The following is a 22644-nucleotide window of genomic DNA, read 5'->3' as shown; positions in this document are numbered from 1 at the left end:
TTCTCAAGATTAATTCTAATGGTGGTATGATGGCGACTAGTTCAACTATTGTAATCAGTATTGAGAAGTGAATATTTTGAAGGATATCATTCCGAATGATTAGTGAGTACTGCGGTGTTGAGATCTGTTCAACCTTATTTGACCCATAATCATGATAATTCAATATAAATATTGAATATGACAAATTATCGTTAAACTATTAAGTATTCTTTCAAAATCAAATGACAAAAATAGCCCTATAGCGTAAAATTACAAAATTGCCCTTACATTGTAAAAAGACTGAGAACACCTAAAAGTGAAAAATAACCCTGAAATAACATATATAACCAAATTACCATAAAAGGTACATATGTTTGGATTGATCAGAATTACCGAAATATCCTCGAGAAACAAAACAACTAAAATAACCTCCAATATTCAAATAACCAAAATACCTTAAACTCTAAGATAACAGACGTAACCTCGACTGTTGAAGCGACCTGTTATCCTAACGACTTAAAATAAGTGGATGTCCTTGGTAGATTTTAGAAACACCGATAAACCTAAGTGTTATATCACTATTTAAGGTGAATCACGACCCAAGTACGTCGACTATTTTGGATACTATTGTAATTCATAAATAAATTAAACACCACCGAAATATTTGTTCGTATTGTGAAGATCTATTCAATGTTTATTATAAAAAGGTTCATTCAACTAGTGCAATCAGTACTGGGGAGGGAATATTTGTGAAGTATCTTGACCCAAATGATTGACAAGTATCGCGGGGTTGGAATCTGATTAGTGCAACTTGACTCAAGTCTGATGACTCGATATAATCTTAAATATTGCAAATTTTGGCCCAACCATTATTAGGTTAAATTACTAAGAATTCTCAAATAATCAAATGTCCAAAATGCCCCTGATTGCCTGAATAATGAAATTACTCTAGTTATATATGAATTTTAAATTATTATGACATAAGGTTCCTGAATACTTTCCTGATGCACTTGAATCCTAAATGGTACTGAAGTGTCAATTCCTAAATGTTTGATTAGACCCGTTAGTAATTGAACCCTTTATATATAGGGATAATGTATTTGAAAATTTGACCAATCTACATAATTATACGTTTTCCCTTCTTGATAGCGATCAAATACCTCCGAAAAATAATTGAATCTTCTAATGTGTTCCCTACGTGCTATATGATTGTTTTATTTGTTTTGAAATGTGATTTATCGGAATTATTGATTTATTGATATACAAATTAACTCTTTATGTACCGTGGTTATCTAATATATGTTATATGATTACTTGTTTTCACTCGAAGATATGATTACGCCGATTTATGGACCATTTAATTCACTGTTTACTAAGTGAATTGTTTTTATTGAGATACTGTTTTGAGTAGGATATTGGAGTATAGAGGTTTAACTCTGATCAAGCTAGTAATTCCTTACGGACCCAAGGCATTCCCTTAAGTTGGATCCTAGGTCTATTGGGCCTAGGGTAAGTCCTTATGGATACAATTATGGGGAATTGCATATGGTGTATGGGTGGAATGTGATTTAAATTAACTACATAATCATTTTTACAATATTCTACTGGATCATGATTTTGATATTATATGGTACTGCTAAATCTGATTTCTATTGGATATTGTATGGGTAGGAGTCTGGAGTACGGAGGTTCAACTCTGATCAAGCTGGTAATTCCTTACGGACCTAAGGTGGCCCTTGGATTCATTTGCTTTGTGCTTAGGGTAAGCCCTTATGGATGCAATTCTGTGGAACTGCATATGGAGTATTCAGATGGAGGATATTACAGTGATTTTAAGCTTTTTTATTGAAATAAAAATTACTATTTATAATCCATGATTTTATCTATTTTGGTTTCGTGGGAACACACTAAACATCATATTATGATCTCCAAAACTTGGTCCTCTGAACTTTAAGCTTCATGTTTTTTACTTGAAAAAATATCAATGGAACCTCATCTTCTCACGAAAACCTATAGTTGTCTAAATCAATAAGGAAAATTTATGCTTTCCTATTTATCTACATATTCTTCAGCATCACTTGGTAGTTCTGTATTATTTAGCTTCCCAAAACTCACTCTTTTACTCACTATTTCAGGTTAAAAGAATTGATCCAGTGCAACTATCGACATCTGTAATGGAAGTTCCATTGGCTCGGGTTGAAGAATACGATACAAGTGTAATTAGGGACATGTATGTCACATTTGATTTTTATACTGAATCTGAAACTTGTATGATTTTAATTATATTTGTAATATATGAATGATTTTCTGAACGTGTATTTTAATTATAAATTGTTTTATGATTTTACACGTTTTGACAAATTTTAAATTTTTCCTGAACTTTTACTGTTGGTCGCTCCGGTGGCCCTAATGTAACACCTCAAATTGGATCAAGTCACCTTCATCGGTATGAGGGTGTTACAATTTTAATATTTTTATAATTTATATTTAATCTATAAATATTACGGTTAATACACTTATTAACTCTTGAATTTGATTTTTTAATTCGATATTTATTTGTTTTTATCATTCTTATATTTATTTCTTAGAAAAATTTAATTTGATTTCTTAATATTATATTTCTACAACCAATAAAGTTATAATATTGCAACTTAATATCATTAATATTTTGATCAGTCACTACCAAACCAATAACCTGATTATAAAGAAAAGAAACCATTAAATGATAAAATTACTAGTTTTATAATTTTTTAAAAAGGAATTATAATAAATTTAAATGATAAAATATCCTTTAACAAATAATATTAATTTAAATATTAATTTCTTTTACATATCAAGTTAATATAAATATTAATTTAACAAAATTTCCAATTTCATGTACGTTCTTAAAATTGAAATATCAGGTTAATTTGTGTTTTTTACTAAATTTAGATATAACCAAAAATTATAATAGTATACACTGTTGAAAGCACGACAGTGGCACGGCGATTTTCTCAAAAAAAAAATCACCCTACACCTATATATTTTCCTGTTAGGCATCGTTCAGTTTATATTTTTGATCTAAAATATTTTGTAGAAATGCGCGCCCCTGCACCGTGTTTTAGGCTGATCTGGCGCCACGTGAGATAAGGCGTGCCCCTGCAGTGCGTCTTGTTGAATGTGTAAAAAATTCGGGTATTAATTTTATAAATATTTTTAAAGTGATGCCTAATATGTAACTAATTTATGTTAGGGTGATATTTATGTAAAAACGAAAACTTTATATATTTATTTTTTCGTGATATTATTTTTAATCACAATTAATTTATTAATTTTTAAAATTAATTATTTAAAATAAACTTTTAATTACAATTGAGAGATCAAATGAATTATTATTTACTTTTTAAAAAATAAATAAATATGCAATAAAAATAATTAAAAATGAATAAAATTCAATAAAAATATAATGTAAAGCTAAAAAATATCACATCTTTATTTAAAATATTCTTTTAATATTAATTTTAAAAAACATAAAATAAATATTAAATTTTAATTTTATTAAAAATGAATAAACATTATTAACTGTTGTTAAAAAATGATAATTAATGAATAATAATTCATTTGATATCTCAATTGTAATTAAAAGTTTATTTTAGTCAAATTTATAATTGTTAAACAGTCGTAGGTGTGGAAAGCTATAGGAATCGAATGAAAATTCGATCGTACAAAATCAATAACTTAAAATTGTCTAACTGTTGTCTAAATATCAATTCAATTGTACCACGAATAAACATCTGATCAAAGAGTTGATCTTTTTTTGAATAATAATTCATTTGATCACTCAATTGTAATTAAAAGTTTATTTTAATCAAATTTATGATTGTTAAACAGTTGTAGGTGTGGAAAGCTACAAGAATTGAATGAAAATTAGATTGTACAAAGTCAATAACTTAAAATTGTCTAATTGCTGTCTAAATATCAACTCAATTGTACCACGAATAAGCATCCGATCAAAGAGTTGATCTTTTATACTTAATCTTCAAAAAAAATTGTTTTGTTCATCATTAATTATTATTTTTAACAACAGTTAATAATGTTTATTCATTTTTAATAAAATTAAAATTTAATATTTATTTTATATTTAAAAAAAAAATATTTTAAATAAATAGGTGGTATTTTTTAGCTTTATATTATATTTTTATTAATTTTTATTGTATTTTTAAAAAAATGAATAATAATTCATTTGATCTCTCAATTGTAATTAAAAGTTTATTTTAATATTTTTATATAATTAATTTTAAAAATCAATAAACATTATTAATTGTTATTAAAAATAATATCAAAAAAATAAATAGATAAAGTTAGCGTTATTACATAAATATCATCCTTACAAAAATTAATTATATATTAGACATTAATTTAAAAATATTTATAAAATTAACAGTTAAATTTTTTACACGCGCGTTGCAAGGCGTCTTACCCACGTGACGAAGAAATATATAGGTGTAGATTGATTTTCAGGGAAAATGGCTCAGTGGCACCATGATCAGGTTAATAAGTCTTAACTAACTGCGAAAGTTAGATAAGGACAGGTTCGTTTTTAGTACGAGTGTCGAGTGCCAATGATCTGTTCTCTCACGCGACTAAGTGGCGTCTGAAATACTCTCCATCTAATTGGTTTTTAGTCTTCGAAAGGAGACATTTGGTAGTTGTTTGCATTTTGCAAGCCGGAAAAAAATGGCAGAAACAAAGAGTTTAGCGGTGGTGGGCGGTGGACAATTGGGTTCAGGCATAGCTCAACTCGGTGTCATTCACGGTCTCCGGGTTTTGCTTCTTGATACCGATCCTGCTGCTCTTTCCAGAGCTGCCAAATCATCTCTTCTTCCCTTCAACGTTTTGTCTCCAAAGGACAACTCTCCCAGGTAAAAAAAAGTTTGGGTCTTTGTTTTTTTTCCGTTCTTATATGGGGTTTTCGAGTTATATATATGTTTATGTGTTGTTATTCAAAAATTCAAATGATTGAAACCCTTAATCTGATTGAAACCTTTAATCTGATTGAAACCTAGATTGGGTTTGAGTTACAACGGGTTGAAAACTTACCCGAATAGGTAAAAAGGATTTATATTGGTTAGAGCTTGTGTTTGGGATTTGGGTTGGAAATATGAGAAATTTGTAGCTCAGTAGTTGATGGAAGGTTTGAGTGGTTGAACTTTTTTGATGAGATGGTTATCAGTTTCTGATTTTGATTCATTTCAGTGCAAAATTCGTAGAGGAATAGGCTTTCTGTGAATGTTATTAATTGAAGTTTCATTAGGTTTATATGAAACAGTTGCATAAGGTGTTGGCTAATAAATTATTTTTGGTCTGATTTTGTGTTTTGTTTAGCAATCAAATGTTGTTTAAAGTCATAGTTTTGCCATGAAAATCATCCTTAATGCGGTGAAACAGGGCAATCTTGGCTGTATTCATGTTATTTGCATGCATAAAGTGATTTTGAAACATTTGGGTCAAAGCATTAATGTTATGTGTTAAACAGAAAGTGTTGATGTTAACTTACCTCTAATAAGGTTGCTGGTTTTCCATAATCTGTTCTTCCTTTTTCTAGTCATATGAACCAAAATAAGTTCACGGAAAACTCTGTTTTTCTATTCGAATTCGGATGTGAGAGTTGGAAACATGTATGTTCAAGTTTTTCTATGTTCCTGCATGTATTTGTAGGGTCACTCGATGGTATATATATCTGCATACTCATGTCTGGTAATATGTCAAACATGGGTATAATATATGAGTACTTTAAGAAATATGAAGAGTTGAAGAAACATAGCCTTTTTCTTTTTTATTTACACATTATGCACACACACATGGACGTCACAAATATATATGAACGAATACTAAGGGTATTATCTTAGATGAACAATAGCACTGAAGGTTCTTGGCTAAATAGTACAAATTTAAGTTTCTATAGCGTCTTGTATGTTAATCCTTTCCTTGATGGTTCTTATGCATTTTCTGATAAACCTGATGATAGAACATTGTTTCATTTGACAGGCTGCTCGTGCAGAAGGTTTGAAACGTCTCGAATGCACTTCAAATATAGAAGACCTACGGTCGGCTGATTTCATTGTCGAAGCTATTGTAGAATCAGAAGACGTGAAGAAAAAGTTGCTTATCGAACTTGATAAGATTGCGAAGAGTTCAGCCATTTTAGCATCTAATACAAGTTCCATCTCTATTACTCGGTTAGCATCTGCAACTAGCAGACCGCGCCAGGTTTGATTTCGAGCCATGTTTGGGTTTATTTTGATGCAATTGACAATCACATGCAAAATCACGTCAAGTTTGTTGAGATTGAAGCAAACTTGTTATTCTGCAGGTCATTGGAATGCATTTCATGAATCCTCCTCCAGTAATGAAGTCGGTTGAGATTATTCGAGGTGCAGACACTTCGGATGAAACATTTCATGCGACGAAAGCATTGGCAGAGAGGTGCTGTCTGATTAAAGAACGCATGCGGAAAAAAAAAACATAAATAACTTCCTTCAACTAGCATTATTGGCTTGTGCATGTGTTAGCTAGCTAGCTAGCATGGTCGCCTCTGTTCCAAGTTGCAAATTTCACTAGGATCCGATGATAACTAGTATTCAAATGCTATTTTAACCTGACCAAGAATTCACAGGTTTCGCAAGACGGTAATATGCTCTCAGGATTATTCTGGCTTCATCGTGAATCGAATCCTCATGCCAATGATAAATGAAGCATTCTTCACACTTTATACTGGGGTGGCCACCAAGGAAGATATTGATACAGGGATGAAGTTAGGGACAAACCAGCCAATGGGTCCCTTGGAGCTTGCAGATTTCATAGGACTGGACGTGTGTTTATCGATAATGAAAGTTCTACATACTGGTCTGGGTGACAGTAAATATGCCCCCTGCCCTCTTCTCGCGCAGTATGTTGATGCAGGTCGTGTTGGGAGAAAATGCGGTATCGGGGTATATGACTACCGTAAACCATCTCCCCGACTCTGAATAAAGTTCATAAGTCATAGCTTGCGTTGAAAACTGGCAGGACTAGTTCCTGGAATCAAGTGGTATAGAAATGTGCCTTTTTTTTTATCCCTTTACCATTTCCATTGCTTAAACATTCAATACTTGTAGTGGTTGGTGCTATGTTTGGGCTAGCATTAAATGGTAATAGACTATTCTCCTTGCAACCACTGCATGTTGTACAGTTATTTCATCAAGTTGGTTCACCTTTGCAGCCACACACAACTTGCATAATTGATTGACATAATGCAGCCACCTTTATCCTCATACAGCTGTTACATACCAAATTGATTCAATTATATAAAGAAAATTGAATTATTGACAAACATAATTCTTATCATGGCCATGGAGTTGGCTACAATCTCTCCAAAAACAAAATCAACAAAAACAATGCCTCTGTGTTTACGCTTTTTTTTCTTTTAAACCCTCGATCATAAATCTTCTACGTTTATTCATGTACAAGAATGCTTAAAAATCAAATAAAATTTATATGTTAATATTGTTATGGATAAGTTTTCCTTTTTTTTTTCTTTTTCAACTTCATTCTCATGGTAATAATGCAAATTGCAAATGCATGTGACCCATATATTGCTTGCCAGCTGAGGAGGCCAATAGTACAAGGCAAGGAAAATCAAAAGCAAACCTTCCTTTTCCCCCACATATGACGGCCTAGGTGACCCACAAGGAGGAAACCCCAAACCTTATCAGAGATCATCTCGTTCATCTGTGGTTTCCCTAACCCTAAAGTTGGCATTATTAGGCACCATCTTTCCTTTATTGAAAGTGATTGAATTGGAATCCAAAATCAAGATCTTGTAAAATATAAACAACATTATCACACACCCGATATACTTAAAGGAAAAAAGAAAGCGACTTTCAGGACATATTTTGAACCCGGAAGAAAACCAGACATGAAGTTCTTGTTCCAGTTTCCTTGCTGTTCTTGTTTCTGCTTCATGAAGCCTAAGCAGGGGAAACCAAAAGCGAAGGATGCTCCTAAGGTGGAGAAAAACAAGGAAGTGAAAGCTGATAAGGCAGAGTGAATTTTCTTCTTCTTCTTCTCTGCTGCTGCTCAAGTAAGTTGTATGTAATAACTTTTGTTTATCTAAGTTTGCATGAGAATGTTACCTTCTCATTGTTATAGTATTATTATTGCATTGTACTGATAATAATAAAAATGATATTTTAATTATGTTTTCATCTTTGTATTTTGGTTCGATTCATGTTCTGCAAATTTTGGTTGTCGATCTATACCGTATCATTGATCGATGACTCTGTTTCGTTCTGATTTTATCGGATGTCCTTGAAAGAACGGCCAGATCTGCTGGTATACCTACAATTTTCTGTGAATTCATGGGGTCAGTTTTCATGTGGGATCTCGATTGGTATTTTCCTGAGAATTTATTTGGCAGACAATTTCTGGCATTCAAGAATTCAAACATTCATAAGGTTTGAGTTTGTCGATACAACATTGTGGTTTATCGTGAGCAGGGGAGCAATCTAGTTTCACAAGCTTGAGCTTTACTCAACATATGAGATAGCATGTTTGATCCAGCTTGATTATATGGTAAAACCAAAGTTTTGATTTTGTGATTGAGGCACTAAATCCCATCAGTAAGGTCAAGAGTTCAAATCTCAAAAAACTTTTATAAATGAAACAAATTGGATTTAAAGGAATATACTCTGCAGTATCTATTTGGATTGATTAATAGACCATTTATTAATAGACCATTTAGTTTACTTGATATCTTGAGTTACTTGAAAAGGAAAACGTGTAAACTTTTAAATATCTATTACCTCAACGAAATAGGAACATTGCCTGGACAGCCGAGTGTTAATTTCAGACAATTTTCTGGGTATATTGATGTTGATCCAAATGCCGGCAGAAGTCTTTTCTATTATTTTGTTGAAGCCGAAAAGGATCCAATGAATCTACCCCTCACAATTTGGCTAACGGGAGGTTAGTTACTTTTCATTTCATCGTTAAAACAAGTAATATCATGGAAAAAGATTGTGAATGTTGAAATTCAAATCTCTGAACCTCATTAATTGAAAACAATTCTATGAATCAATTGGATTAATTTCCGAATATTTTTTTATTCTGAAAAAGTAGCAAAAATAAAATATTTTATATTGACAAAGAATGTTTAAAATTGATGATATATTCAGGACCAGGTTGCGGTTCAGTCGGAGATAGCTTTGTGTTATGAACGGGAAGAAAAAGGGGGAATTGCTGGGGATTTCAATTGAGGAGCTAGGGATTTCAGTTGAGGAGTTAGGGATTGATCGTGGTAAATTTGGGGGAAAAGAAGTCTTACCTGGAGCAGGAGGCCTGAGTTGTTATTTGGAGCAGAACCGTGCAGTGATACCCAACAGAGGATGGGCTGGAACTGAAGAAGAATGGTCTAACAAGAAGTGATCCACCAATTCAAATCTGATGAGGAGGAGTCCAACATGTGAGCAGCATGTGAAACAATCAGTTATGCCAGCTGTACAGAATAAGTTTGTTAGATTTTTGTACTGAAGAATATAAGGAGAAAATGTAATAGAAAATCTATTCTGGCAATTTTAATGAAAAGTTTCTTTTCTCTTCAATCTATTCTCTACTTTCTATAAATCCTCAATTTCTTTCGTAAATTCATTAAGGTTCATAACAATTGGTAATCAGAGCTTAGTAAAGATCCAACGTCAAGCTGGGTAAGCATAAGAAAATCCAATAGATGGGTGACAAGGTGGAATCAACAGCAGTATCAAGCAGTAATGAGGAGGCTGGGAATGAAGTTAAGGTTCCTAAAGGGTGGGAAGAACAAAAAGAAGAATGGGAAAACAGAATGAAGATGTTGGAGAGCAGGATGGATGAGACTCAAGGATATTTGCAGAAGATATTGAGCTGTGTATCTAAGGTGAGTGAAGAACCTGAACATAATACTCCTGAAAAGAATGACCAGGTAATTGCTACAACTTTACCTAAATCTGAAGGAAAAATGCCTACACAAGTGACAGTGATAAATGAGCTTGAAAAATATTCTTTTTATCCTGAAGGACCTAAACCAGAATGCTACAATTCATTTGTTCCCATGACACAGAAACAGAAACTGAACCTAGGAGGGAATAATCATCAATCTGGAAGTACTTCACTATCTAAAGACCCCTATTTGTATGAGAAAAGTGTACCAAATCAGTCATTTACCCTAAGACCCAAGATAGAGTTACAGATGTTTGATGGTGATAACCCAAGGAGTTGGGTCAAAAAATGCCAAAAGTATTTTACCATTTTTGCAATTCCTGATGAACAAAAAATAGAAATAGCAGCAATGTATTTGACAGGTAAGGCTGAAAATTGGTATGATGGGTATATTATGCAGAAGGGTCAAGTAAGTTGGCAGGAATTCATGGAGGATGTATGTAGCAGGTTTTGTGACAAGAACTATATTGATGTGATTGAAGAATTTAGTAAGCTTTTGCAGAAATCCACAATGGAGACTTATTAAGAGAAGTTTGAGGAGCTTAAACCATTCATGCTATAGACACAATTCTTATCTTGGGGAAGAATATTTTGTATCTATGTTTCTGAGTGGATTGTAGGACGAAATTAAGCATAGAGTGAGGATGCATGAACCTAAGAGTCTGGATGAAGCTTACAGGAAGACTAGGTTGTGTGAATTGGCACTGGAAATTGAAGGGAAAAAGAAGATGTCATTGCTTAAAAATAATTATCAGGGAACACATCCTCAATCACAAAAGTTTGTAGGGGCATCGAATATTCAGAAGAGTTCAGCAACCAATTCTCCAAATAAACCAACTTTGATAGAGTATAGAAGAGCACACAATTTGTGTTTTAAGTGTGGAGAAAAAATCACTCTTGGGCATCAATGCAAACTTAAACAGCTTAATATGATGGAGGAGGAAGAAAATATAGAAGAAGATGAGGAAGAAGACAGAGAAGAAGAAGCTGATGATAAGGAACAAAGGGCTTTGGAGATTTCTATTAATGCTCTCACTGGCAGTGTGGGACATAATACTCTGAGACTTCAAGGAGTTATTAAAGGAAAATCATTGAATATTTTGGTGGATAGTGGAAGCACACACAGTTTCATCACTCCTAGATCGGCAAAGAAATGAGTGGAAGTGGAACAAACGCATCCTCTAGCTATTACAGTTGCTAATGGGGATAAACTATTCAGCACTGCAAAGAGTAACAAGTTGAGCTGGAAAATACAAGGAAATGTATTTGAGTATGATTTTAGAGTTCAGAATATGGGGGAAGTGATATGGTGTTAGGAGTGGATTGGATGGGTCAATATAGTCCAATCCTCATGGATTTTAAAGAAATGACTATGACTTTTAAAGTGGGGGAAAAGGAGATTAAACTGGAAGGAAAGCAAAAAGGGTCTTCTATGAAATTGATTTCAGAGTCTAAGATGAAACAGATTGCTGCTAAGGAACCAGAAGTGATAGGAGAAACATATTTTTTGAGTATGGAGATAGTTGAATCCAAAATTCCAGTTGAATTACAAACCTTAATAGAGGAGTATCAAGATGTTTTTGAAGAACCTAAGAAAATTCCTCCTATTAGAAGTCATGATCATGCAGTGATTCTCAAGGAAGGAACTCCACCAATAAATCTTAGACCCTACAGATTTACACATCCACAGAAGACAGAAATTGAAAGACAGATTAAAGAGATGTTGTCTGCTTCAATTATTCAAACCAGTATGAGTCCTTTTGCTTCATCTTGTTTATTGGTAAAGAATAAGGATGGGACATGGAGAATGTGTGTGGACTATAGACAACTGAATGTTGTAACAGTTAAAAACAAATTCCCAATTCCAGTAGTAGAAGATTTGTTGGACGAATTGGCTGAGGCTTCCATATTTTTCTAAAATAGATTTGAGATTAGGATATTGGCATATAAGAGTTAAAGAAGAGGATATTCCTAAAACAGCATTCAGGACACATCATGGGCATTATGAGTTCAAGGTAATGCCCTTTGGTTTAACCAATGCACCTGCCACTTTTCAAGCACTAATGAATGAAATATTTGAGGAAGTTTGTGTTAGTATTTTTTGATGATATTTTGGTGTATAGTCCTAATCTCTTAGCTCACAAGAACATTTGAGGATGGTCTTGGAGATTTTGAGGACCAATCAATTATATGCAAAAAGAAGTAAGTGTTTTTTGGACAGAATAGTGGAGTATTTAGGGTATGTAATATCAGCAGAAGGAATTTCCACTGATTCTACAAAGGTGGAGGCAATGCAAAATGGCCAGTTCCAAAGAATCTCAAGTCTTTGAGAGGCTTCCTAGGACTTACAGGATACTATAGGAAGTTTATTAAAGGGTATGGGGAACTCAGTAAACCATTGACCAGTTTACTAAAAAAGGAGCTTTTAATTGGAATACTGAAGCATAAATTTTAAGAAATTGAAACGGTCTATGTGTGAAGCTCCTGTATTGGCTCTTCTAAATTTCAGTAAAACCTTCTGTTTAGAGACTGATGCAAGTCAACAGGGAATAGGGGCTGTTTTGACACAGGAAGGCAGGCCATTAGCTTATTTGAGTAAAGCTTTGGGACCAAGGCATATGGAACTGTCCATTTATGAGAAGGAATATATAGCCATACTCATGGTTGTATCTAAATGGAGACACTACCTAGAAAATGGTTTTTTATAATCAAAACAGACCATGAACCTTTGAAACATTTATTGGAGCAGAAATTAACCAATACAATTCAGAAAAAGGGATTATCTAAATTGTTGGGGTTGGATTATGTCATACAGTATAGGAAGGGCAGATTGAATGTAGTGGTAGATGCTTTGTCAAGAAGATTTGAGGAAGAGAATGAGGTTGAAAAAGTTGAAGAAACAGAGAGTGTATGCAGTGACTACCACTATACTGATTCCTGAGTGGGTTAAAGAAATTGAAGACAGTTATACAGGAGATATCTTAGCTCATAAATTTATTACAGGTTCAACTATTGACTCTAATATAGAGTCTGATTGGAAGTTGATTAAAGGAGTGATAAGGTATAAGAATAAGGTCTACATTAGGGAACATGGGAATTTAAGGAAGAAAATATTGGAGTGCTTGCATGATTCTCCTCAAGGAGGACATTATGGAGTACAAGCAACATATCACAGAATTAAACTTTATTTCTATTGGAAGGGTTTAAAAGCCAAGTGAAGTCTTATGTGAAGCAGTGTGAAGTATGCCAAAGAACAAAAGGGGAAACTGTGGCAATTCCAGGTTTGTTACAGCCTATTGCTATTCCTAATCAGGCATGGGAGGTTATTACCATGGATTTCATTGAAGGACTACCACATTCAATGAAATCCAATTGCATATTGGTAATAGTGGATAAGTATTCTAAATATGACCATTTTTAGCCATATCTCATCCCTATACAGTGACTGAAATAGCTAGGACCTATTTAGAGCAAGTCTATAAATTGCATGGACCTCTCAATATAGCTATTTCAGACAGGGACAAAACATTTACAAGCTTATTCTGGAAGGAATTGATGAGGCAGCTTGGAACTACAACCCTTTTCAGTACAGCCTACTATCCAGAGACAGATGGGCAGACTAAAAGGTTGAACCAGTGTTTGGAACAATACTTGAGAAGTATGTGTTTCCTTAAACCTGGTAATTGGGCAAAATGTTTACCACTGGATGAATGGTGGTATAATATTAATTATCATATAGCCCTAGGAGTTACACATTTTGAAGTCTTGTATGGATACAAGCCTCCTATGATTAATTGGTAGAATGACACTAGTGTTAATGCAGTACATGAGATCATGGTTGAAAGGGAACATCTACAAAGAGTACTTAAAGAGAACTTAGCTAATGCTCAACATCGTATGAAACAAAATACGATAAACACAGTAGTGATCGAGAATTTCAAGAAGGAGAGGAGGTTTACCTAAAATTGCATCCATACAAACAATCCTCAGTAGCTGTCAGAAGAAATTTGAAACTTGCAGCGAAATTTTATGGACCTTACAAAATCCAGAAAAAAATTAGGTCAGTAGCGTATCAATTGGAACTGCCAACACATTAAAAAATCCACCCAGTTTTTCACGTGAGTTTATTGAAGAAGAAAGTGGGAGAAGGAGCAATTACCTCTAAGAACCCTCCTGAACTTAGTGAGGATGGGTAGATGAGGTTTATCCGGCCATCGTGCTTAACAAAAGGATTGTGAAGAGACAGAACAAGGCGATTACACAACTATTGATACAATGGTCGAACTTGGGAGAAGAAAATGCAACTTGGGAAGATTATGTTGTATTGAAGTCCCAGTTTCCAGATTTTGATCCTTGGAGACAAGGATCAGGTGAAGGGGAGGGAAATGTTATGAACGGGGAAGAAAAGGGGGAATTGCTGGGGATTTCAATTGAGGAGCTAGGGATTTCAGTTGAGGAGTTAGGGATTGATCGTGGTAAATTTGGAGGAAATGAAGTCTTACATGGAGCAGGAGGCCTGAGTTGTTATTTGGAGCAGAACCATGCAGTGATACCCAACAGAGGATGGGCTGGAACTGAATAAGAATGACCTAACAAGAAGTGATCCACCAATTCAAATCTGATGAGGAGGAGTCCAACACGTGAGCAGCATGTGAAACAATGAGTTATGCCAGCTGTACAGAATAAGTTTGTTAGATTTTTGTACTGAAGAATATAAGGAGAAAATGTAATAGAAAATCTATTCTGGCAATTTTAATGAAAAGTTTCTTTTCTCTTCAATCTATTCTTCTACTTTCTATAAATCCTCGATTTCTTTCGTAAATTCATTAAGGTTCATAACACTTTGTTGGTGTTGGTCCTTTCATTACAACAAATGATGCTCACGGTCTTGATATAAATTAGATGTTCTTGCGGAACATGAATTATATGCATCGGAAGGGATGATTCCTAAAGAGTTGCATCAACAAATATTGAAACGTTGCAATGGAATCAATGAAGACAACTATTCAAACAATATTGCCTCATGGTCTGTATCATGTCAAGAAGCCATGGATCTATCTGAAATGATGCCTTTTAATGTAACTTCAGTTGAACAAGCTAAGCAAAGACAATTTGATCTTCATCGTACTCCATGTGATGGAACTATGGAAGATTTAAACTCAGGAAAAGAGGTATTCTTTACTTTCTTTTGTGTGTGTTTGGTCAATGATTGAGATTGTTGATATTAAAATTCAAATCTTGATCTTTAATAAACATTATAACTCAAGAAACAATTACGTGCTCAACTAAATTATAATTATGTTCATATTTCATGTCACAGATTACTAAGTTATCGATGAATGTGATCTATTTTTACGGTTCGACCAAATTTCTATTTCAATATTCCGAAAGTTCATAAAGCCTTCCATGGAAATCAAACCAATTTAAAACATGAATGGGCCGGTTGTTTACAGTGAGTCATATCTACACATTTATAGATGTATAATTAATCTTTTAAAGATTAAAAATGATTTTTTAATAATTTATGAAAATTTAATTGGAAGAGTGGCCTCATATACAACAGATCTGACATAAATATTGACATGCTTCCGACATTGAAGCAAATTCTCCAACAGTCTGGTCCTATTACCATATTCAGGTTGAGTTATGCTTCTTACATGAACTTTGTTTTCAAACTCAATATGTATTAAATGATAAATAAAAATAATATACGGCCTGTCCCCCTTGTTCTTTTTAAAGTGGTGATAAAGATGGAGCAATTCCTCCGATAGGAACCTTAGAACATGTTAAAAAGTTAGCCAAGGATGTGAACATGAATTTAACCAAAAAAGAAACTTGCAATCATGAGGACAAGGTTATTGATTTATCTTTTTTATTTATCACAATAATTTTATAATAAAGTTTTAATTAAAATTAGGGTAAAGTATAGTAATGGTCACTGAACATTTCTAAAGCTTGCATTTAGGTCCCTCAACATTTAAAACTTGCAATACAGTCCCCCAACATTTATTCCGTTTGCAATATGGTCCCCCAACTTAAACCACAGTTAGAAAATTAGGATAAATTATATAAATGGTCATTGAACTTTTCAGTCACTTGAATTTAGGTCCCCCAACTTTTAAAACTTGCAAAACAGTCATCAATTTCATTCTAAACCCCAATTTCAAGTAATTCAATTTATTCTAAACCCTAAATTCCAAATACTTAAATTAAATTCATTATGTCAAATTTATTATTATTTAATTTCATCTTATTTCATGTGATACGTATTTTTTATATAAATATAATAGTATAATTCTTATCTGTTGAAGAAATTTTTTAATTAAAAAAAGTAGTTAGGATATAGAAGAAGTTGAAAATAATTCGAATTTTAAATTTATAAAATGTTATTTTGACGTATAAATAAAAGTGTAAACTACTCGGTTGACAACTTAACTATCTAGCCCTTTTTACTTTTGTCATCGATCTTTTAAATTTATCAATCATACCACATAATTTAACTGTTTCAACTAAGCCACTAGTCGTTACCAATTGATAAAAATGATGATGTGGCAGTTAAAAGGAATTGGTATTATACATTCAGTCTTTATTATTTTATAATCAATTTGGTCCTAAATTAAATAAATTTAATAAATTAATCATTTAATTAGGATCTGACATGTGTTAGCACATGATCATGACACGTGTCATTGGTGACACATGTTACCACCTAATTATTTATATATGCTATCAATTTGGTCCTAAATTAAATTAAATTTAATAAATTAATCATTTAATCAGGATCTGACATGTGTTAACACATGATCATGATATGTGTTATGGTGACACATGTCACCTCCTAATTAGAAGAAAATTAAGTTACAAAGAAGTAAAATTTGGGTCTTGGGCAAACTCAAACCTGAGTCACGCAAATGAAAGATACAGGGTGGAGCCACTAAGCTAACCATCGTTTGTGTTAAGAGATATACAATAATACATATACTAATAGTATGATCAATGCCAGAAAAAAAAGAATATAATCTAAAATGGAAATAATGAGATTTGAACTTCGGCAAAAAATTTGAAAGCAATAAATGATGGGAAAATATTATATTTTTACAATAAAAAAATTATATTTGATAAATTGTTTGATAGATTTAATATATTTTTTAAATATAGTTGATACAATATTTTAAAAGAATAAATTTAAGATTTATATATTTTTAAAATAAATTTAATAATTATATTTTTCATATTTATAATTCATGATTATATATAATCTTAAGTTGAATATTTCTAATATAATTAATAATTTTAATTTCTTATTAAAAATAAAATATTCAAAAAATATAAATGATTCATACATTAATATATGAATATATTTTTTATTTATACATCTAAATATAAATATACATTTATATAAATATATTTTTATTCGTTGTGTATGTGCCTTGAACTCTTTCTTCAAGCCTATATTACCTTAAATTGAAGTATTTTAGAATTTAATTGAAGTATTTTAGAATTTAGGGTTTAGAATAAAATTGAATTACTTTGGAAATTGGGGTTTAGAATGAAATTGATGACTGTTTTGCAAGTTTTAAAAGTTGGGGGACCTAAATTCAAGTGACTGAAAAGTTCAATGACCGTTTATATAATTTATCCTAATTTTCTAACTGTGGTTTAAGTTGGTGGACCATATTGCAAACGGAATAAATGTTGGGGGACTGTATTGCAAGTTTTAAATGTTGGGGACCTAAATGCAAGCTTCAGAAATGTTCAGTGACCATTACTATACTTTACCCTTAAATTTACATGAAGGAGGGTTGTTGTACTCGTATGGAGCTCTATTGACTTCCATGACAGAAGAAGGAGGTAATCATCATGTGCCGTTATCTAGACCATCTCAGGCTTTATACATCTTCATCAACTTTGTAATTAATCGATCAAATTAAAACTATATGGTATTATGTTTTAATCTAATGTAGTTTCTAGTAATCAATAATATTTCGTAACTCATATATACATATTATTTTCATGTATCCTATTATTTTTATTTTTGTTTTAAAATATTTTACGTGGCTATATATTATCATGAACTCATGTACTTGTTCGGATTATTTATTTTCGTAAATTAATGTTGTCCTCAAACTCTTCTCAAAATAGTTGAAGAGAAATAAAGTCTTTACTACCATAGTATGAAAAGAATAATATGATTTCAATAAGAATTTATTAACAAATATACCTTTCTACGTAAATATGTTCAATGATCGAGTTATTCCAAAAGTTGAAGGTTTGCCCACAATTTAGAGGATTTGATTAAAAATTAAGCCAGAAAATTGGGGTTGGGAATGGAGCAAAACTCATTTTATTAAGCCGAATGAGCCTCTAAAATTAAATTTTAAGTTCGAATTTGACTCTACCTCTATAACTTTCTTTTTCCAAAATATTTAACATATTCAATAAATCATGATATAATTATAAGTGGGTAAACTACACATTTGATCACTTAACTATGATTAATTGTTTTTGTTACTCAACTATAAAAAGTACAACATAATCATTAAAGTTATTGAAAAGTTACATGTTGACCACTAAGTCACTAATTTTTATTAATCCCTTAATAAAACAATGACATGACACGTTAATTAAAAGATTAATATCTGTTCTGTTCCTCTATTATCTTTAAAATATAAATTTCATACTTTTTCTATTTGCTCTTTCAACAATATAATATTTTCTTAATAAAAGAATATACTAAAAACACCTTCACGAAAATACAGTAAGAAAATAAAGAGAATACGCCTCAAACAATAAACTTCTAAAATTGAAATACACCTAAGTTATAAGGATAAAAATTTGTTAAATAAAATCAACTATATATATATATTACATAGTATATTATGATTATAAAGTGGTATTTGTTCAATTTTTTTTAATTATTGACAACGTACACACATTCTTTAAACATAGTTGCTCAAACCTAAGACCTCTTGGGAGATCAACTTTCTCTTTAACTGTTACGATCGTTTGATGGGTTCAACTATATATTGTTTTTCCAATAGCGTGCAAATATTTTTTAGAGAAACCTTAATTTTTTTAACCTAGCTGCTTAAAGTTTCTACTAATCAGTTGACAATTCCAAACAGTAAGGAAGGATTTATACCTAGGATCACGAAATTGAGGTTCCACACCCTACACTAACTCTGCCACTCCCCAAACGACTTCACAGTGACAAAAAAGATGATTAACAGTCTCTCTGGTTCTTTACGACAAAAAAAAAAAGGAAAGAAAAGAAACACACGCAACATATCCCAAATTTTGAATACCCCTTTTCTGTAATTCAACCGAAGTTGGAACTCTTTCGTGGACGACTTTCTGCATAAATGCTGAAATCTTGAGGGGAGCAATTTTTTACCACAACTAATATTAACGAAGATTGTATCTTAATTGGTGTTTTCTTGCAATTGAAATAAGTCCAACAATTCATTCAAAAAAATATGATAACAAAGAAGAAATTAATTTTAAAAATGGTAAAAAAATCTTTGAAGAATTGAGTAATGATAATTATGGACCGCTGTATGATTCTATATTGGAAGTGGTAATCATTCAGAAAGTATATTATAAATTTAAAGACTTGAAATTTTAAAAAATTCAAAGGATGTTAAATTAGATAATTAATATGAAATGTTTAAATTACATATAAATTTAAACTTTTTAAATGATGTAATTATTTTAACACCCTTCTATTCATCGAGATGATAATATAAAAAAGGATTAGTTGAAGAATTGTTCAAATAATGTCATAAATTCCAGGGGCAGCTAGAAAAGATTTTTAATAATTTGAATTGATTTAATCAAAATTATTATTAGTCATTTCGAAATATATAGACATTTACTTTCTCCTCTTCCCTCTTTTTTCTCTTCGTAGAGCCACCGAAGAATGCTAAGGAGGTCAATAGAGATGTCATCAATGAATGGTTATTTTGAATCGGCTGATGCTCTGTTATCAGACGCTGATCATCGCCACTATGATGAAGATCAATGGTGGTTGAAGAAAGTTTTGGACACGGAAGAGGCGAAGAGACAAGCGTTGTTATCGCTTCCGATGATCGTCTCGAATGTTTCGTTTTCGTCGATCATTTTGGTTTCAGTCATGTTCGCCGGTCACCTTGGGGACCTTCAGCTTGCCGGTGCAACTCTTGCTAATTCTTGGGCTACTGTCACTGGATTGGCTTTCATGGTTAGGATTTCATTTCTCATTCTCTAAAACGATTTTTTTAATTTATATCGAATTTAAAATCAAGTAAAAATCGATTTAATTTATAATATCTGATCTAATTAATTCGATTAGAATAATAATCACCACAATTAATTTAAAAATCTTTACATTAATACCATCAAAATTTGTGCAGCTTAATGTCAATATGTCATCTTCTCCATTTACTCCATTAGTTTCTAAACTACAAATCTTTAATCTTCTCCAATTGTGGTTCTAGATAGGACTAAGCGGAGCTTTGGAAACACTATGCGGCCAAGGATTCGGTGCAAAACTTTACCGAATGCTAGGAATTTACCTTCAATCAGCGTGCATAATCTCATGCTTCTTCTCGATCATCATATCGATCTTGTGGTACTACACAGAGCCGATCCTCATTTTGCTTCAACAAGATGCTCAGATTTCAAAAACCGCCGCTCTCTACCTAAAGTACCTCATCCCGGGCTTATTTGCGTACGGCTTCGTTCAAAACATCCTCAGATTTCTTCAGACGCAAAGCATTGTGATGCCGCTGGTCTGGTTCTCGGTCACTCTGATGAGCATTCATTTCGGCGTTGCGTACGCGTTGGTGAATTATACTGTTCTGGGTTTCAGGGGAGCGCCGTTGGCGGCTTCGATTTCGCTGTGGATATCGTTTCTTTCGTTATCGGTTTATGTATTTTTGGCTAAGGAATTTGAGAAGACATGGGAAGGATTTTCATTGGAATCGTTTCGCTCCGTTCTTACGAACTTGAAGTTGGCCATTCCTTCTGCAGCAATGGTTTGGTGAGTTAATCAACTTTAATGGTATAATTCCCTATTTCATCCCTATAATTTATGAAAATTGAGTACTTAGTCCCTCTAGTTTGTCAAATTTGATCCTTTTCTTTTCCCCAGTTTGGAATACTGGGCTTTCGAACTTCTTGTATTGTTTGCAGGGTTGATGCCTAATGCAGAATTAAATACTTCATTGATTGCTATGTGGTAAGCAAAATGTCATTGACACAAATTTAAATTCAAAATATATTAAATGTTTGATGAAATTAGTCTTATTTTAAAAATTTTAAAGCTTTTGACATGATGGAAACTTGGTGTTTTCTTCTTTGAAGTGTGAATACAGAAGCAATTGCCTACATGATAACCTACGGCCTTAGTGCCACCGCAAGGTAAGTTGAATTAATTTATATATATCAATCTTCATTTTTTTAATAAAATTTGTAAATTATAATCGTAAATTATATGACACAGCACTAGGGTTTCGAATGAGTTAGGAGCTGGACATCCGGCTCGGGCGAAAACGCCATGGCTGTCACCCTCAAGCTCTCGATCCTTCTTGCACTTGCAATTGTCCTTGCTTTGGCATTTGGTCATGATATCTGGGCTGCTTTCTTTAGTAACAGTTCTTTAATTATAAGCAATTTTGCTTCAATGTCACCCTTTCTTTTAATCTCAATAACCATCGATTCATTCCAAGGTGTCCTCTCAGGTATTACTGCAATTCCATAATCTCGATAATTTTGTACCTTTGAAATTTTATAATATTGCATTCCCGAATCTAATATAATTTCTCAAATTCACACATCTGACATAAATTCATGTGTTCATCTTGGTGATAAACTATAACTGAAGTTGAGAAAGTTGATAAATGTTTGCAGGGGTGGCTAGAGGAAGTGGTTGGCAGCAATTGGCTGCATGGGTTAACATGGGGACTTTCTATTTCATTGGAATGCCAATGTCAGGCCTTCTTGCATTTAAATTTAAGCTTTATGCTAAGGTAATATATATATAGAGAGAGAATTCATATTTGGCTATTAATTTACTCCGATTTATTATATTTTGCAGGGTTTGTGGATAGGGTTAATATGTGGTCTCTCCTGTCAAGCTGGTGTCCTCCTGTTAATTAGTTTGTGTAGAAGATGGATTAAAATTGATGTCTCAGAAGAAACTGATTTTGTTTAGTTAATCTTATAGATAAAACTGAAAAATATGACTTGTACTATCTACATTTTGGACAATAAGGACGGCAATTTCATATACAATTTTTCTTGTTTAAGATTCATATTTAATATATATATATGCATTGAAAATGAAACTCATTATAATGGATAACACTTATACCATTTATATATGATACTAACATAAATAATTGCTTAGATCCGATCTTACCAAAAACCACCATTGATGGCTACATCAGCTTCTCTATACTCTCCATTAGGAATTGATGTAAGAATTTGTTTTAGGATGTACAAATATAAAAAAAATTATATTAAAATCTCAGAAGGTGCGGAATCAAATAATTCATATAAAATACAAAGATAATTTAAAATTTTTCGGGGATACAACCGCTCCCCCTCGATCTATCCCTGTTCTCCATGTTATTGAATATGATAAAAAAAACTGTCGCATCAAGGAAAGGCTTGTGAGACCTGGTTTCAAGATCG

At 32.5% G+C, this 22644-nt stretch overlaps 1 long non-coding RNA gene and 3 pseudogenes across 2 annotated transcripts; all 4 read left to right on the top strand.

Moving 5' to 3' along the window:
- Positions 1-4640: 4640 nt before the first annotated feature.
- LOC120127849 lies at positions 4641-7073 on the top strand (annotated as a pseudogene).
- A 570-nt stretch (positions 7074-7643) lies between these two features.
- Positions 7644-9599, top strand: LOC120127852. 2 transcript variants are annotated; one of them, XR_005516575.1, is made up of 3 exons: positions 7644-8080; positions 8815-8964; positions 9174-9599. It is a non-coding gene; the product is annotated as an uncharacterized LOC120127852 (long non-coding RNA). The 2 variants fall into 2 exon arrangements; XR_005516574.1 differs by having other exon boundaries at positions 7648-8964.
- A 5268-nt stretch (positions 9600-14867) lies between these two features.
- Positions 14868-17900, top strand: LOC120127739 (annotated as a pseudogene).
- A 2009-nt stretch (positions 17901-19909) lies between these two features.
- LOC120127738 lies at positions 19910-22162 on the top strand (annotated as a pseudogene).
- Positions 22163-22644: the final 482 nt, after the last annotated feature.

Source organism: Hibiscus syriacus, unplaced genomic scaffold (assembly GCF_006381635.1).
Source record: "Hibiscus syriacus cultivar Baekdansim isolate YM2019G1 unplaced genomic scaffold, ASM638163v2 tig00110472_pilon, whole genome shotgun sequence".
Classification (NCBI taxonomy): domain Eukaryota; kingdom Viridiplantae; phylum Streptophyta; class Magnoliopsida; order Malvales; family Malvaceae; genus Hibiscus; species Hibiscus syriacus.
The sequence above is the reverse complement of the archived record's forward strand: the minus strand, read 5'-3'. Positions and strand labels throughout refer to the sequence as shown.